Below are 18,648 nucleotides of genomic sequence, written 5' to 3' on the forward strand. Positions count from 1 at the left end.
ATTTGCTCAGCTAATGATAAAAAATTTGCTCGAGCTAATGATAAAAATTGCTAGATCAATAACCCAGGGCTGCGCAATTATTTTCCACTGCATCAGTGTTTGTGTTGCCAAGTCGACAGATGATTCAAAATGCAACAAATTCCTACTCTTCACGGAAAACATACTGTCTACGTGCGTTTCGCATACAAACTAAGGAGAAAAAAGAAACGAACATGCGTTATGAAGGCAGTCCAGCTGTGACGTCTAGGAATCGATAGAACCGTGACTCGCTCTCTTGGCAGATGCACTCTTCCAACATTTCTTTCACATATCATGAGGTTTTATAGTCTTCAAATTCAATTATATGACCAAGTACACGAGATAGGATATCTCGAGATTCAAGAAACAACAACATAGCCCTGGTGCGTTCGGCTAAGATCCCAACGTGCTGTATTACAAAAATACGTTGCGTATTCTGATGAGCGGAAGCACAACCGTTGCCATTGTAGCCAAAGAAACCTAGCCTTTATTCCCTCTAGTTATTCCCTCAATACGTTGCATAGCTTTTTTTCTTCTATACAAGCTGAACCCCGAGTATGTTTTAGTCACTACGCTTTTCTAACACAGGGATCTGCGCAATCTCGATAACCCGTCATTATGTTTTTATAGTGTTAACTTTTAATGTTTTGTATCATCACGAGGCTTTTATTGCGTGTGGGGGGGGGGTGCAGTATACTGTACAACCCCACCCCTCTTCCACCTCCCCCTTTAACCTCACCCTTCGTCCCGGTCACCTTGAGCGACCTTGGGTGGACGTCGCCATCTTATTTTCCATCTGACACTACATGACCCGCCCGTCGCCCAAAGGTGACATGCAGTTGCTCGCTGCATGCACACCTTGAAACAGCACCGCTTATATCCAGTTAGCCAAATGGTCTGGCATAAGGGACTTATACGAATTAGTGGTAGAGGTACCGTACACAGAGAACGTATAAATGTGAACAAACCGTTTTCACACAGGGTAATAGATTGCTTCGATTACAGTGAAGAGCCTTCTGCGTATCCTGTTATTTTAAAGATATACCGGCAAACTAAAGCCGGCACACAACACTTCGTCACTTCATACACAACACCAAATTTGGAACCTAATCACAAGCTACACAGGAGCATGGCACCTGAGCCTTTAGGCAGATTTTATTTTTCCTTTGTTGCTATTTATTGCCAGCCCTAGTGTCCATCCTCACCCCACCCCACCCCAACCGTGCCACCCTTCTCCCTCTCGTTCTTTCCTCATCCACATCTGCCCCCCCCCCAACCTCCGTCCATCTTTCCCTTTTCTCCCTACATCGACCGCCCTCTACTTCTCTCCGACCATCCGCCTCTACACCTTTTTCACTCCTTCCGTCTACCTTTTCCCCTCTCCCTTAGTATATATTCCTCTTTCTCCCCATCTCCCCCACCTTTCATTACCTCTTCTTTCCTCCGCCTTTTCCTTTACTCATCTCCCTTCGTACATTTTCCTTCACCCCTCTCCCTTCGTCCATCTTCCTTTGCCTCCCCCTTCCACCTTTTTCCTTCCGTCCATTTTACTTTCTTCTTCCACCCACCTTCACCACACCACACCCACCCCACCCACCTCTCCCTCTCCCTCCGCCCACTACCACCATGTCCCTCCTCTCCACCCATACATCTATTTCCCGCCGCCCACATCACTTTATCTACCTTTGCCTATACCCCTCTTCCACTCTTCGTCTTTTGCCTCTTTTTTCTCTCCGTCGGTGAAAGACAGGAAACAAATTTCCCCTCCAACGCACAATGAATGAATCACATCGGGTGACACACACACACACACACACACACACACACACACACACACACACACACACACACACACACACACACACACACACACACACACACACACACACACACACACACACACACACAAAAGAGAGAGGAGATTTGATAGATATTTACAGAATCATGAAAGGCATAGAAATTATTGATAGAGAGAATCTGATAAAATGGGATGATAGAAATACAAGAGGGCACGGAAAGAAAATCAAGAAAGACAGCTATAGAAGAGATCTGAAAAAGAACAGCTTTCCTCACAGAGTAATAGACAGTTGGAACAAGTTAAATGAGAAAGTGGTGTGTGCAAAGACAATACATGAATTTAAAAATAGTTTAGATAAAATGAGATATGAAGACGGGACACCACGAGCATAGCTCCTTTTCCCGTAAAATACAACAAGGTAAATACACACACACCCGAGAGAGATAGAGAGAGGAGGGGAGGGGGATAAAGGGAGAGTAGGGGGGAGAGATAGAACAAACGCATCCATTTGTCCGTTGTCCCTGTTCCCTCTCGAAGGAAACTGGCTACGGCGGCCACCGGTTCAGCCCACAGGGACGATATTTTGTTACTGCCAGGATACCTTGCGTGTGCGACAATAACAGAGTAAGGTACTCGGAGTCTGTGTGGTGGTTGCATCAACGCAATTGCTATACGTTGCCTCAAGGCTGGTTATATGTTTGTATTGTTTGTTTGTGATCTCTGCTTGCCGGGGTTGGTGAAATACCGATTTTGGTGGTCTATTAAGGATTGCTTGTTTTGTATGAAAGTATTGTGACGTAGATGGAGATGTGTGGGTAGAATTCTGTTGAAACTGTTTGTTGCCTATGGTGGGCTGTGTGTGATATATTGTGAGAGGTGGATTGATGAGAGGGTTTCTACATAGATATGCGTGCTTGACATGCGTGAGGACACACGCACAAACACAAAATTTTAAGAAATCTGTACGTAATATAAACATCAAAACTTCCGGGCAAATCAGCTGTTCGGCTGCGAAGAGAGGGAGCGAGCTGGGCAGCACTGATCGTGTCTGCCTCCGGAAGCCACACCTGCTCCTGAATTTGAGCCTCGACGGGGGCTCGTCACCGGCACACCGTGGCGCAACATTTGCTCTCTGGCTGGCTTGCAGTAACACTAGTAACCTAGTATCCCCATGTACGTTTCTGGTCTTTACCGCGTACCTGAGGAGATAAGGCAACGGATCCTACGCCAGCGCTACCACTAAGCCATAAAAGTCCCTAAAGGTCTAAAATCGACTTGCCACAGCTCAATTTCGGGGAAAATAAACTTATTCTACCAAAACACAATACAGATCGATAGCTAAAACTGACTAGCAATGCCGAGAGAAAAAAATAGGAGCATTTCACTGACATCTACTGTCATCTTGTGAAATTATCTAATAAACTTATTCGGCTGTGAGAAGAGAAGGGGAGCGTCGATTGCAATGCACTAAAGCACTGAATACCATTTGGACCTTCGTACACCGACTAAACATCTCCAATTGTCGCTTCACTGACGTTTTGAAGCAATGCAAGAAAGTTTGATACAACTGCATACCACTGATCACATAATCATTACCAAATCCTTTAAATTAATTTTATCACTGTAGGAAAACAGAAGGTTCCAATCAAATGCAAACGCTTGAAGTATATTCGCCTTCATGAATAAAGAGACCGGTTGTCGTCTGCAAGTCGCACGTATCAGCTGATTTCACAAAGATCGTAAGGCTCATTTCGATTAAAAACACGACGCGGACAGATTGGCTACACTTATTTCCTTGAAAATAAACGCTATCCACTTATACTACGTAGTAACAAAACAAATATCAACCCTCCCAAAGTCCCTGAACCGGGACGAAGCCTTACCTGCGTGTCCGGCGACGAGAGGGCGGCTGGTGGCTCTGCCAAGCACAGTCGAGTCTATATTATGTCTCGAGTTCTCCTCTAAACGACCTTGTGCCACCCTGCGCAAACGGTTACGGCGTCCCCTCACTGCGCAGCTCCACCGCGCATTCTCCCCTCGCCGCCCGTTTTGAATGTCACCCGGCGTACGTTCAACATTAACATCATTTCAGTTTGTCAGTTTATGTAATCGTATGCAAAAGCTACGTGTGTGTAATTTGTTTTGAAACGTTAACAAGATATATTAATTGTGTTCTTTTAATGCCCAGTCAAACGGTGTTCTTTTCTACGTAACTTTTTGAGCTACTGGTGAGGTTTGCCTTGCCTATCGATTTTCTCATCTGGCTTGTCTCCGACAGCTGTCGGTGAACAAGCAAGAAGAACGTTGTAATCTTTCAAGGAAACGAGTGTAACATATATATTTCTTCTGGAAATTACAATATTACATCAAATGCATAACAAGTTACTGACATAGAACCCTAAAGACCTTGGAAACGTCCTTGACCCACTGAGATATTCAGACCTGGAATTCTGTGTCCCTAGTGACCCATTTCCACTATGCACGTCAATCAAATGTTGCTCACGTTCTAACATTATTTGCCAGTGGTACGCTTTGTGGTAAACTTGTACCTGGAAAAGACTTTTTGAAATCCCATATCCATGCATTAGGATTCTATAACCACATGAAAAAATATAAATACTTGGAAAAAACACCCACGCAATTCTGCGTACGCAGATGCAAGTGCGACAAAGACACACACATATACATACATACATACACACACACACACACACACACACACACACACACACACACACACACACGGTTTGGGACCGGAGGGCATCACGAGGTCATATGATGAAACGAGTTTAAAAAAAATACCACGTGTATGAAGAGCATCAAGAAACAAAATCCCGTACAGGTTTATCAGTCTATGGACTGACCAACAAAGGTTCTTAAATCAAGTCATGACTGTCTGATCGAGGAACAAAAAACATTGTACCTCAAGTGCACAGCTTCTTTCCTGTATATTACAATTAGGTAAAACAAGGCAAATACATGTGTCTGTATACTACACACACACACACATTCACTCACACACACATTCACACACAAACGTACACATGTACACACACACATGTACGTACGCCCACCCATAGATCGGTTATATATGAGCTCTCTTCTGGGAGGGAAATAACTGTCGATCACGAGTCTAACTCGTGATCCAAGACCATGGTGAATGACACACGTACGTACACACACATTCACAATGCACAGTGTACTGTATGTGAACATAAATTGACTTATATAGTTGAGTTTCACAGGAAAGTAGTAACGACAGAATTCCACATTTGCAATTAATTGAATAAAAGTGACTATTGTTTGCTTTGAACCCTGTCAGTGGTGGTCGAGGCTACATGACCCTTCCTCAACGAGCTCTCCAAAATGTCCATTTCTCTCTCTCTCTCTCTCTCTCTCTCTCTCTCTCTCTCTCTCTCTCCGCCACGCACGTCTGTTCGTTAAACCAACAGTGCAATGCAATTGTTTCTAAGTTCCACCGCTGCTTTTTCTGGTTTTGTGATTTCCCCCTCTCACCCCACCTGATGCAATCGTACCTCTTGACCTTTCCGTTTGCCATTTCTCTTTTCCTCCTTGGGTCATATTTCTTCATAGAATTCTTTATAGTTTAGGTCTTATTCCTTGAGCCTATTTACCCATTGTTCTGTTTAAGAAGCAGTTCTTTATTTTATTTCCTAGGGCCTTCTGTAGTCTTCTGTATGACCTATTTCTCATTGACATACCAATACAAATAGATTGTATCTCTCTCTACCTGTTTGTTTGTTTGTTTGTTTTTTCCTCAGTGTCTATATCTTTTGCATATTTAACCCTTTTTCTCTCGTATGCAATTCCTTACAGCTCTGGTACTTTTATCGTGATGTCTCGTTGAGATTCTTGAAGCTTGGCTGCATCATTTTCCCAGGTGTGTGCTCCACATCACTTCAGTGTACTCCAAACTGGGGCATTGTGCATTGTGTGATCGAGTTTTGGCCGTCAATTTACGTCAAGCAGCTGAATGTTATTCTGATGTTCGCAGCTATGCATATGATTTCATTTTATATATTCACGTGTGAGCTTGTGTTTATGCGCGCGTGTGTGTATGTGTGTGCGCGTCTGCATATGTGTGTGTATTTATGCGTGCTTGCGCGTGTGCAGTGTATGCGTGCACATGTGTGTCTGTCTGTGTGTGTGTGTGTGTGCGCGGGCGCGCGCGCGTGTGGATGCATTTACCAAACTGTAGTATACAAGAAAGGAACAACGTTCGTGAGGTCCCGTTTGTGTATGTGTGTGTGTGTGTGTGTGTGTGTGTGTACACGCGCGCACACCAAAACGAAGTAGACTCGTGAAGATTCTTGACAGGCTCTAACGAAATGACTCTGATGAGACGACAGCTTCTGAGGTTCTTGGCGTTGCTAAGCGCGCGTTATCGCCGCGCGCTTGTTGCAGTAGGTCCACCGAGAACGGGGTCAGTGCTCGTTTTGGGACGACGATCCAGTGACCATGTTTAGGTTCGACGTGTCTGAATTTTACCGCATCACGAAATCTGTCGTTTCCATGGACACATTCTGTACAGAATTACTCGTTCAAAACCTTCGACAATGGGATGCTTCTGGGTGATTTTTGTGTGGACACTAGGTTACTATCGACTCGCTAAATAGAGATTCCAACACTAGAGGTAGAAACCAGTTAGGTCAATTTAGGTCATAATTTATGGTATAATTCGGGTCGTGATTTTACTTGAAAAAAAAAATTATGCACAGTCAAAGTGTTTGCCAATAGCGGGTACCTGGCTATGGTGGTCTTGCAAGATAGACAGAGAGGTAGATAGATAGGCACTTCCCTTTCAATTGGGAAAGGGTCATTGGCACACGCAGTATTCAATAATGTTGATGATAATAGATAAACAACAACAATATAGAAGTCGATAGCAACGCTTATCCTGATCAGTTTTTAGAGATTTTTTTTTTTTTTTTCAAACATACGACCTATCTTTCTGGGAAGGTGTGATTGTACACAATAAGACCAACTAGCTTCTGTGCAAGTTTTTATTCTCTGGTCATCGTCAAGGGGATGACTTGTCACGTGTCAGTGTCACGTGTGGCGTTAGCACCCTTGAATAGGGACCATCGTATCTATGGAAAGTTCAAATTCGTTCAAGCCCAACCATAGGCAATCTTCATTCGGATGAACGATGATCCCCGAAGTGGAGAGGTCTGCCTGGAGGCTGGTCCTCATGCTGCTTGCCCAAGACAGAGAGTGCATCTGGGTCGAGGGCCGACCTTTTCCGAATTGATGGGGGGGGGGGGAGCATCTATTTTTTTCCGGTTACCGACAGGTTATTTCTTCCTTTTTCCGTGCCGCCCTCTCGGTCACGAGGGAGTTGTAGCCCATCTCTACTGTCTCCTTTCGTATCGGGTGTTGGCACACTTGTCCTTATGAGTACTCTGGATGTCGCCAGGGTACTTGTCCCGTCCATATCCGTGGCGCCCACTCCCCTCCCCTTGTCGAAATGCGACAAGGGTGCGTTGCGCCTGGGCCCGGCCCAAACCAGCTGCTCTGCTGCAGCAGCGTCAGGCAGGCAGGCAGGCAGCAAGGGGGAAAGGGCATTCGGTCCGTTCCGACAGCAGCAGCAAAGCGTAAACCTGCAAACGGCCACCACCGCCCCACCCCTACTGCAGAGGCGTCCGCGTACGATCCGCCCTCACTGCGCGTGGCCGCCGCCAGTGATTGTCGAACGTGTGATGTCATCACCAACAGGGTGGGAAATACCTCAGGGTGCGACCGAATCTGTCACCTTTGCCCTATGTGCTCGGGGTGCCATGGCAGGAAGAAGCAGGCGCCTGCACAAAGTCGCTGGATTTTATCGCGTGTCCACGTGCTGTGAAGCGCGATCGAAATGAACGTCGTGCCACAACGACAAATAACGAAAAAAGAAAAGAAAATGTGATTGGTAATAATTACTGCAAATAAATAATCCGCATAACCTCTGCTCCGATACAGAAACAATCTCGACATTCCTGTACGAACCCAAAATCCTTACAGAAAAAAAAAATGTCCGTGGTCATCCATCAGAAATAAAACAAAATTAAAATTCCTCGCTTGCAGTCCCCACAAACCTCTTCCGCCCTCCCGAACCCTCTCGGATGTGCGAGGATTTCTTATTCCTTGACCCTTTCCATCCAATGACGACGCACTTATTTCACGTTTTATTTTGCCTCAAACCGGGCTATTCTATTCAGCTATGGGCGTGCATAACTCCGCACTAAAGATGTTAATGTTCTCAGCTCACCTCTTCCGTATCGGGTGGGGGAGGTGCGACGGGGAGGAGGAGGGGGGCCCCCTTTCCTTCCTACTGCATCATCCAGTTTCATCACCTCATGCCCGTGACACCTTCCGTTCTGGGTGGCACTGTTCCTTTTACCCCAGGTGTCGCCAGACTATTCTGTTCATGCCCCCATGGAACCCTTTCCGTAACGGAGGGGTTGCGTGTTTCCTTAGGAAATCTTTATTTCATGATTTTGTTCTGGCTAACTATATACAGCTTTATTCAGCTTTTGGTGGGACTCCATGCTGCTACAAGGGTCAAACAGCTGCTTGCTTGCGAACAACAGTTCATCCCAATCATACTCCCCATGTTTTTTAGTCCTATCGACGCTCTCTTGGACGTCACTACCCCCGAACTGAATGAAGCAACCTGGCCACAGGCAGGAGCAACCAAGCGCCAACGCCCCACACGCGTCAGGTCAACGGCCCCTTTAACGAACGAGGTGAAACACTCAAAAGATTTTACTCTGGCGGACGTCTGACCATTTCTCTATCGGAATAGAGACTCCGACGACAGGGGCATCTGGTTACAATACCCCTTCATTCCGACTCGCCCCTCAACCAACTCTGACGTCAGCCGGAAAAGGTGATCACAAATCCCATAGAGTTGAAAGCAGACAAGTGCACGATGCAAAGCCATGCGAGAATTCTTTCCCAACTTCGAATAAAGTTGGTGAATACAATCGTGCGGCAGTTTTGAGCGGCAAGGACCCACGGACTGGGGACTAAGCATTGTGTCAATGGAGAACATTCAGGCCTCCTGTCAGGCTCCGCACAGACAAGTAGGCCCGGCGCGCTGTCCACGATCTCTGAAAAGTCTGGTCCGTGAGCGTGGGGGAATTGGCACGCACCCATTGGGGCAGGGCACTACTACGTACAACATTCAGGTGATGCTGTGGGAGGGGGGAGGGGGAGGGGGGTATTGGGAATAACCTCTGCACAAGGTTAAGCGGTCGAAGAGCTCGTGCGACCGGGGGACACCGAAAGGCCGAGAGATGATAGGGTACAATTGCTCTGACTTTGCTATCAAAGGAGGATCCTGTGCGTTCTGAAAAAGGTGTTAGAAAACGGGGACACCATTTGCAGAAGTCATTCTCCCCCTAGCAATTGTATTTCTATAGGGAAGCGTCACTAGGAAATGTTACTATAACCATTAACCCGTTCGGCATGGGAATATTCTCAATACATTATATTCTAGTTCATAATCATGAGAGATATTTACCATCTAAAAGGAGTAACAGTAGAAGGAAGAAATCTCAATAATATTAGATACGCAGACGATACTGTGTTACACGCAGAATCGGAAGCTCAGCTACAGGAATTAGTTACAACACAAGTAGAAGCAGAGGTCTAACAGTGAATAAAAAAAAGCAAACAGAAGTGATGGTAATGACGAAAAATGACGAAAAAACAAGAATGTCCAAGGGTAAGAATTAATTCAATTAGAAGGAAGAATATTGACACAGGTGAATCCGTTCATTTACCTGGGAAGCAAGTTAACTTGGGATGAGAAAAACGACGAAGAGATAAAGAGAAGTATAGCCATAACGAAAAATAAATTCAATAAAATTAAATACTTAGTAACTAACAATAAAATTAACATGAGAACAAGAAAAAATTGTAAAATGTTACACTGAAACTTGGACAATTGGTAAACAAATGCAGGACAGGATAAAAGCAGTAGAAATGTGGATTTGGAGAAGGATGCTGAAGATTTCATGGACAGAATTTAAAACAAACTCAGAAATACTACAGCAAATAGGAACACAGGGGGGAATAAAAGAGACTATCGGGAAAAGACGGTTACACTTTGTAGGACATGTAATGAGAAAACAACAATTAGAATATACGTGCCTAACGGGAAAAATAGAAGGAAAGATGGTAAGAGGAAGACCACGCAGAAAATATGTAGACGGGCTAAGGACATCTGTAGGAGAAGAAACAACAAATGTCATATTGTTAAGAAGAGCCATGTGCAGACAGGAATGGAGATCCATGGTGGCCAACGTCCAAGTGGATACGGGACCCCGGTGGGGTGAACATTCTAGTTTGAATTTTAATTCATTCAGCTGATGGGGCGTCACTATAGTTGGAGACAAATAACATTTGCTCCTCTGCATTTACGGAGTCGCTGTTACCACAACTGAGGCTCCAGGCTGGGTAAGCTGCAAACACCGTCAATTTACTGCAATGGATATAATTAGATTTTTCTTTTATTTACAAGATGGTGCCGGAGTGACGCAGGGCACGTTAGCCTTGCGCCCAGAACCAAGCAACCGGTCATATCACGCGTTTCAAAGAAATGACAAGGAAACGGCAACTGCTGGCCGTGAAACAAAGCGACAGGGAAGAAGGTCGTCGACGCCTCTCCCCGAAATAGTTTGCGACATCAGCTGACTTCTACAGGGCGCGGGAAGCGATGTATACCAGCAGCCCCGGTGTTGCAAGGGGGAAACGCTCTGTCCGCGAGTTGGAACATTTCGCTCTGTGTTGGTGAGCTCAAACGTTTTTTCGTTCAGGGTTGTCTGTGGTTTCAGCTGTATGTACACGAAGACAGTATGACGGGTGGAGGCGAGGGGAAGGAATGTGGGGGGCGTATTCTTTTAAACCTGTGACAAGGCACGTTCGCGGCTTCTAACATGCAACTGTCACGTGTTTTTTTTTTTCTTGCATGCAGCTCACAAATATGGGCGTGATTCGAACTCGGACCTCCACAGTGGCAAGCGAGAACTCTGACCACCGCGCCACGAGGTTGTATGTACGAGCTTGTATGTATGTATGTATGCAGAAAAAATCACTTAGACGCGTGATTCCAGTTATGCAGAAAAGCCACAAGGAAAATATCAGGAAATAGAAAGAGCGCTATCGTCTATTTAGACATGTTCGAGGTATAGAGTTACAAACAAAAGATTAGGGTATATATACAGTTGTCGGTCACTGAGAGTTTGGGCAACAAATTTCTTATAATAAAATGATCCAATTTATATAATTCTTTACTTAGATCTTAATTGTTAACATATGTATTCTTGATCAGACAAGACTCTATGATATTTCTACTCAATTGTGAATTACTTTTAACAATTACTTTAGCATCCCCCCATTCAGTGCAATGGTTGAAATCCCTAAAGAGGAACAAATAACGTATTGGACATTTGCCCACTTCTGACGCTGTATTTGTTGTTTTAATCTAAAATAATTCCTTTCCAGTCTGACCAGTATAGGAATTGTTGCAATCTTTACCTGGAATTGAATATACACAACCTTCCTTATTTTCCGGTGAATTTCTAATCAAAAGACTTGACGGTATTGGAGTTTTGGAAAACTACTTGAAAATTTAAATTCTTAAGAATGTGAGGCAATTTGACGAAATTTTCATGGTAAAGAAGAACAAGGGATTTTCTTTTTTTAGAATTAAAGACTTTACAGGTTTTATCCTCAAAATAATTCTTCCTAGCGATATTTTGAGAACTCAACAAGGTACATAGGATATTTCAACTTTAAAGTTGTCAAATATACTTAAGAATTCACCATCCAAAAACTTCGGACTACAAATACGATAAGATCTAAGGTACATTGATGCTAACACAGACATCTTTGTCCTTTAATGATAAGAGGAATAAAAATGAACATATGAAAGAACATTAGTGAGTTTTCAAAATGTCCAATATAGTCAAAAGTCTTTTAATTAGAAAATCACCTGAAAATAGTGAAGGTTTGTATATTCAATTCCATGTAAAGATTGCAATAAATGCTATATTGGTCAGACTGTTAAGGAATTAAATGTAAGATTAAAGCAACAAGTACATCGTCAGAAGTGGGCAAATGTCCAATGCGTTCCTTAGGGATTCCAACCATTGCATTGATTGGGAGGTTGCTAAATTAATTGTTAAAAGTGATTCACAATTGAATAAAGATGTATAGAGTCTTGTCTGATCAAGAATTCATTTGCTAACAATTTAAGTCAAGGATTGTATAAATTGGATCATTTTATTATTAAGAAAGTTGCTGCCCAAACTCTCGGTGGCCGAGAACTGTAGGTCATGGGGAGAGATCCAGCTTCCACTGTGTATATACACCCTAATCTCTTGTTTGTAACTCTGTACCTTGAAAATGTCTAAATAGACGAAAACGCTCGATTTATTTCCTTTTATTTACAATGGTGACGGGAAATCTTTCTTAATGATGGAGGAAAGACTCACCGGTAATTGTTTGAAGATCCAACTGATATCGGTCACACAGGCACAAACAGCCGAGACCATGAGATATCACCAGAGAAGATAAGTTCATGGTCGAATCTACTCTCCAGATATGAGAAAGCGCAAGAAATGTTTCCAGCACAAAGGATTACTGAAAAATCGGTGCTACGGAAGGATAAATGCCATCTGTCCCACTTGTTGTTACTCGCGCCTTCCCAGAGCAGTCCGTGCGGTCATCTTTACACCTTATGAGGCTTCTTGCTCTCATGACTGCCACCACGGCGATCTCATGTGACCAGGTGAAGAGCGAACTACGGCCGTCTTAATATATCGGGACACCCACCCACCCTCCACCCTTCCACGCCTATTCGGACCAGAGTTCGCTGGCAGGAATAAAATCCATAGTTTACAACTGTTAAACCCCGACCATTTCATTGCATGACATCTCCCTTTCCAACTCACCCTTTCAAGTAATATACAATGCAGTACCACTCTTCATTCACACCTATATTTTGCCTTCTCACTTCCTTGCTCGATAGACATTCCTCTTGCATTAAATGACCCTTCACCCCATCCGCCCACCTCATTTTTGGTCTCCCTCTCTAGTTCATTCCCTCAACTTCTAACGCTAAATAAATGAATGGATAACAAGTACACGGACATTATATAAAATAAAACATACACATATACTGTGACCATCTTTGTGAGTAAGAACAGAAAAATGATAAACATCTTTGAAATATTTCTTACAGAATTTTGAAACATAGAGAGTAGGGATAGAGTAGGGATATTTTCGTTTTGCATTTTCAGTCAATTTAAAAATACACGCACCAATCTGTATCCCATTGCCAAAGAGAGTGAACTTCGTGTGGACTATCAACAAATTATCATGGACCACCAGCTGAGAGCAAGTACCAACCGCTCACCTAAACAGGGATTTCCAACCTGTTGCTCGTAAGCAACCACTCTGCTACCTGGTGGCCTGATGATACTCGCTCGCGAGTAATCGACATAACTAAAAATTATGTTGTCACATTTCTCGGCAGTTAGTAACTTCTAATAAGTATCAGATTTGGACAAAATTTACCTGGTTCTTCTGTTCAATCAATTTATTATTTTGTAGTTTCTTTAAATATGTATTACTAATCTGAACTATCTTATAATTTTAAAAAATATGGTAATACTACTACTCTTCTAATAATTAGCCAGGTAGGTGTCCTTCAGTTTGGAAACCTTGTGACATATTCAACAACAAATGGTGATAATGTGTGATATAGTTCACTGTCACACCTTAAATATATGTATACGGCATTTACATTTAATTTTCTTTTTTCGACTGTATTAAAAAAAATCGTCTTCCAACGCCTGACACGCACGTAGACCCTAGTGCAGGATGTGAGGAAATTCAACCCCCTTTTCCACCGCATGCGTCCGGTACAGACTCACAACGGCTACTCGTCACACACACAAACACTTAACGTACTACACATAAGCACAAACATGCTGTTATTCGTAACCTGAAAAGGTGCCGAAAAATTGTGACAACATATAGATAGGTTTGTTTTATGAGGAATTTGTCTATTACTTCGTATCCCGAGAGCCCTCATCACAGGAACTGTGATTCGTAAAGAAACCTGTCGACAACAACCACTAGTCAGACTCACAGATGTCTTAGTCAACGTCTAGGAATCAGATAACGGATCAAATGCTAGTCCACAGTGTTACACGCTTAGTGGACGGTGTAAAATCCAAATGGGGGACTGTTACTAGTGGAATTCTCCAGGGCTCTGTTTTTGGGTCACTTTGTGTTCATGATGTATATAAACGACTTGGGCAATTGGATTATTAGTGATGTTTGTGAGTTTGCAGACGACACTAAAACAGGACGCCAAATTAGGTCAGGGTAAGACGGCGGGATGCTATAGGAAAACCTTAAGAAATCGTTCGTATGGTCAGTGAAATGGCAAATGAACTTCAATATATCAAAGTGCAATGTGTTAAACATAAGTTTACACAACCCAGAAAGCAGATATAGTTTAGATAACACCTTTTTAAAAACAAATTAATGCGAGCGAGACTTGGGAATGCAAGTGAGTCCTGACTATCAATCAAGGAAACAGTGCATTAGAGCCAGGAATAGAGCTGTGGAAAGTTGAAAGAAAATAGGATAGAGAAGCAAGGGGAATCTAACACTATCAAAAGCAATGATCCTTTGGAGGGGGAAGCAAACTGGACATTGAACTAACACATCATATGGTAAAACCGGTGAATGCACAGTCTCGCGATTGTTGTATAAGGTAATGATGTAACTCTTGTATCGAGTTTTATTGAGTGGATACTCCATCCACTACCTCACAACTGCCAGCAACGGACCACCGTTATCTTAGAGAGATCTGTAGGGAAAAAAGGAGTTGTTGTCTGGGTTTAATGGCGTGGTGAGTCCGTTCCCACGTCACCGATTCGGAAGAAAATTAGCCAGTTCGTCAATTCTCCTGATGCGAAGAATGGATGAACAAGAGCCGAAAATTAGTTATAATCCTAGGCTATCTGGTCCAGAGACCGAATGGCAACCACTCGAGGTTGCACCTTCACATGGAAGTTCACTGGACTGCGCCCAATGGTTTTCTCTGACCCCTTCTTGTAGAACTACACACACACACACACACACACACACACACACACACACACACACACACACACACACACACACACACACACACACACACACAGAAAAGAAAAGGGAGTAGTAGTAGAGAGGGGACTAGGGGATTTGGTAGACTGGTCAGATCAGCAAGCAAGGACTGTAAAGAGAATATGCTCATCAATGGTGGAAGAAAAGAATGTAAAGAAGACATAAAATAAGACGGTTATTAAAAAAGGGGGGGGATGATGGAAGTAAAGAGTGTTTTTGCGCACATAAGATCAAAGAGACAAAAGAAATGCAAAAGGAGGGGAAGGTAACTGGGAAGAGATAAAGAAAAGAGAAGAAATCAAACTAAGGATGCAGGAAATGCACAGGAGGCGAGAGAAGAAAACCTGTCCGTATGCTGCGCTTTATTTTTAGGTTCTTAGGCAGACGAAAACGGCTCCAACTTAACCAACCTCCCCTCACTTGAGGTAGACCAAGCGGACGACCACGGGTCGATGAACTCCATCTAGAGGGAGAGGCGCAGCTGGACACTATAATATATTATATCATATATAAACATGGGCCCTCCCAAGCATGAGATAAACCGCGACAAACCCAAGCATGAGATAAACCGCCACAAACCCAAGCATGAGATAAACCGCCACAAACCCAAGCATGAGATAAACCGCCACAAACCCAAGCATGAGATAAACCGCCACAAACCCAAGCATGAGATAAACCGCCACAAACCCAAGCATGAGATAAACCGCCACAAACCCAAGCATGAGATAAACCGCCACAAACCCAAGCATGAGATAAACCGCCACAAACCCAAGCATGAGATAAACCGCCACAAACCCAAGCATGAGATCAACCGTCACAAACCCAAGCATGAGATAAACCGCCACAAACCCAGGCATGAGATCAACCGCCACAAACCCAAGCATGAGATAAACCGCCACAAACCCAAGCATGAGATAAACCGCCACAAACCCAAGCATGAGATAAACCGCCACAAACCCAAGCATGAGATAAACCGCCACAAACCCAAGCATGAGATAAACCGCCACAAATCCAAGCATGAGATCAACCGCCACAAACCCAAGCACGAGATAAACCGCCACAAACCCAAGCATGAGATAAACCGCCACAAACCCAAGCATGAGACAAACCGCCACAAACCCAAGCATGAGACATAACACCACAATTCGAAGTAGAAACAAAACAGCACAAACCCAAGCATACGAGATTTCGTCACAACACGAAGTCGGTGGCTCCCCATAGCACGTAACATTTCATCACTGAGTTACCAAGTAACCTATCCCAGGTGATCGGTAACCTCCCACAGTGAAGAGCAAGTATGAAGAAATGGGTATTAAAAGTAACATCATTACATAATTCACTGGAACATTTCTTATCCTGACGAAATAGAATATCCCCAAAGCTACTGAAGAAAGATCTTGAACCCGAAATCGCGATATAGCAAACATGACCACCTAGAGTGAAGTCATAAACTTCCTTTCAAAGGAAAATAAGTCCAGAGTTATGCATATATAAAATACCTTTAAGAAAATAATGAATGCACAATTAGCCATCACCTTTAATAAAGTATGCATACGAGAAAATATCCTGCCCTTATATACTATTAATATATACGTGTGTGTGCGTGTCTCTCTCTCTGTGTGTGTATGGTTACTCCTGTATTTGTGAACACGCATTTGTCTGCCTTGTATTCTGACATGTAATTTCTGTAGTATATAGTGGGGTGGGTTTATTGGAATACCAGTGGTATATATATATATATATATATATATATATATATATATATATATATATATATATATATATATATATATATATATATATATATATATATATATATATATATATATATATATATATATATTATATATACAATTAGGTAAGTACACATGTACTGATTTGTAGATGTATTGGTATCGCCCAAGACAGATAACTCGGCTGTTTGTATTCGAGTGAGTGTATGTATGGGATGGGGGAGGTTATAACATTACCATATGGCCATATCTAAGCTCTAGGCTTTCATCCGATAGAGTACTAGCTGTCGATCACGTGTCCAGCACGAAAAGTAGAAGTCCAAGAGTGAAGAAAATAATCAAAGTTTCATTTCCAGATTAAAGAAAAACTGTCACATACGGTGTTGCAAAAACAGAAGTAAAGTACGAGATCTAGTTGCAGTCTTCTCAAATTTATGTTCAGGCGAAATAAATGAAAAACACAGAAAGTGGAAATTGAGTCATTCATTGCAAGATGAGCTTGAAAAATAACATTGAACAACGATTCCAAGACTAATAATTTAAAGTCAGAAACTGTGGAGCAAAACGAAAACTAAGGAGTAACAGTTTCTAAATGTAGAAACTTCAGGCTCAGATTGAACAGAAAATAGAGATCAATGTTGTATTTGTGTAAGAATGAGGTAAGCCTGATAAATTCACAAACCGAGGGACAAATAACACATTGCAAAAATACGAGGTGCTATGGTGAAGAAAGGTTTTGGCGAAGAATGAAGCTCAGTCAGAACTGGGCAGAATGGACTGGAAAAATTACTTAAGGCTGCTCAAGATGAAAAGTGTACAGTAGCTTCAAGACTCGAAATTAAAAGAACTCAAGATATCAAGAAGTTGCCTCCAGTTTACAAGTACAGGTATACCACGTCAGAGATTATCATATTCTAGTTAATATGTACTCCAGCAGTATCAGGCTTTAAGGAAAATACGTTACATTCCATGGAAAGCCATAGATTACATGTGTGCGTTTGTGTGTGTGTGTGTGTGTGTGTGTGTGTGTGTGTGTGTGTGTGTGTGTGTGTGTGTGCGCGCGCTCGCGTTTGCGTGTGCGAATTGTTTAACCTGTTTCCGTAGCGAGTGTCACCTTTCCTTCCAAATAATTAGCTCTGGCTGGCTGGCGCGCCAGGCCATTTCATTCACCCCGGCGGCACCCATCGGCAACGAATCTCATGATCATGGTCCTTACCCCGACACCCTTTGTAACAATTCAGACACCTGACCCATTTCATTTCAACAACTTAGCCATAGGTCTACTGTGTGAGAGCGCGTGACCGACCCCCGACAGACAAGGTCGAAAGGGTACTGCGGACGACAAGGTGTCCTCATTGTGTCCGGTCACGGTGTCACAATGCGCCGGAGCCCCGACCCCTCACCACCACCACCAAACCCAGGTGCCAAGCGCCAAACTTCCCCAGCAACGCCATCTTCCTCATCTATAATGGCGTTCACTTCCTTGAGCACGCGCACCGCGCCGCATTCCCTCCCCTCGCCTCAACCAACTCTCCTCTTCTCTTCTCAGGAGACTCCTGGCACCTCTCCTTCGCATCTCAGGGGTGTGGTAACGTCCTCCTGAACGGAAATGTCCCCCCCCCCCTCCACCCTGTCGCAGTGCCATGCAATACTAATGCCCCCCAAACCCCAACACTCACCCCAACTCCCTGATCCCTAAGTACGCGAGAATGTACTGGTCCGCCTTGGACCCGGTGACACCCAAGTAGACACACAATAATTATTTCTTGAACGACTTCTGACGACTTCATTCGACCAGTAAGGACAGCCTTCACATGCTATTAATAATCGAAACTTGTCTAGATCAACACTTTAAGCAGCCATAGCCAGAATATTTTGGTCACCTCAGGGATGGCCTTATTAAAGATA

The 18,648-nt window shown here is 43.4% G+C and overlaps 1 protein-coding gene across 2 annotated transcripts in view; it reads right to left on the reverse strand.

The window, feature by feature from the left end:
- The window catches only part of Ald1 (fructose-bisphosphate aldolase), a 38,659-nt gene that overhangs the window by 6,417 nt on the left and 13,594 nt on the right, over positions 1-18,648 (reverse strand). Inside the window, exon 1 of one of the 2 annotated variants that reach the window (XM_076177755.1) lies at positions 3,700-3,850. The exons of the other annotated variant lie outside the window; for it this stretch is intronic. The gene's annotated coding sequence lies outside the window, so the exon portion shown is untranslated. Of the gene's footprint in view, positions 1-3,699; positions 3,851-18,648 lie in introns of those variants that run through there. 2 annotated transcript variants of the gene reach the window in all.

The sequence above is a fragment of the Oratosquilla oratoria genome, chromosome 41 (assembly GCF_046742065.1).
Source record: "Oratosquilla oratoria isolate Oo_2021 chromosome 41, ASM4674206v1, whole genome shotgun sequence".
NCBI lineage: Eukaryota > Metazoa > Arthropoda > Malacostraca > Stomatopoda > Squillidae > Oratosquilla > Oratosquilla oratoria.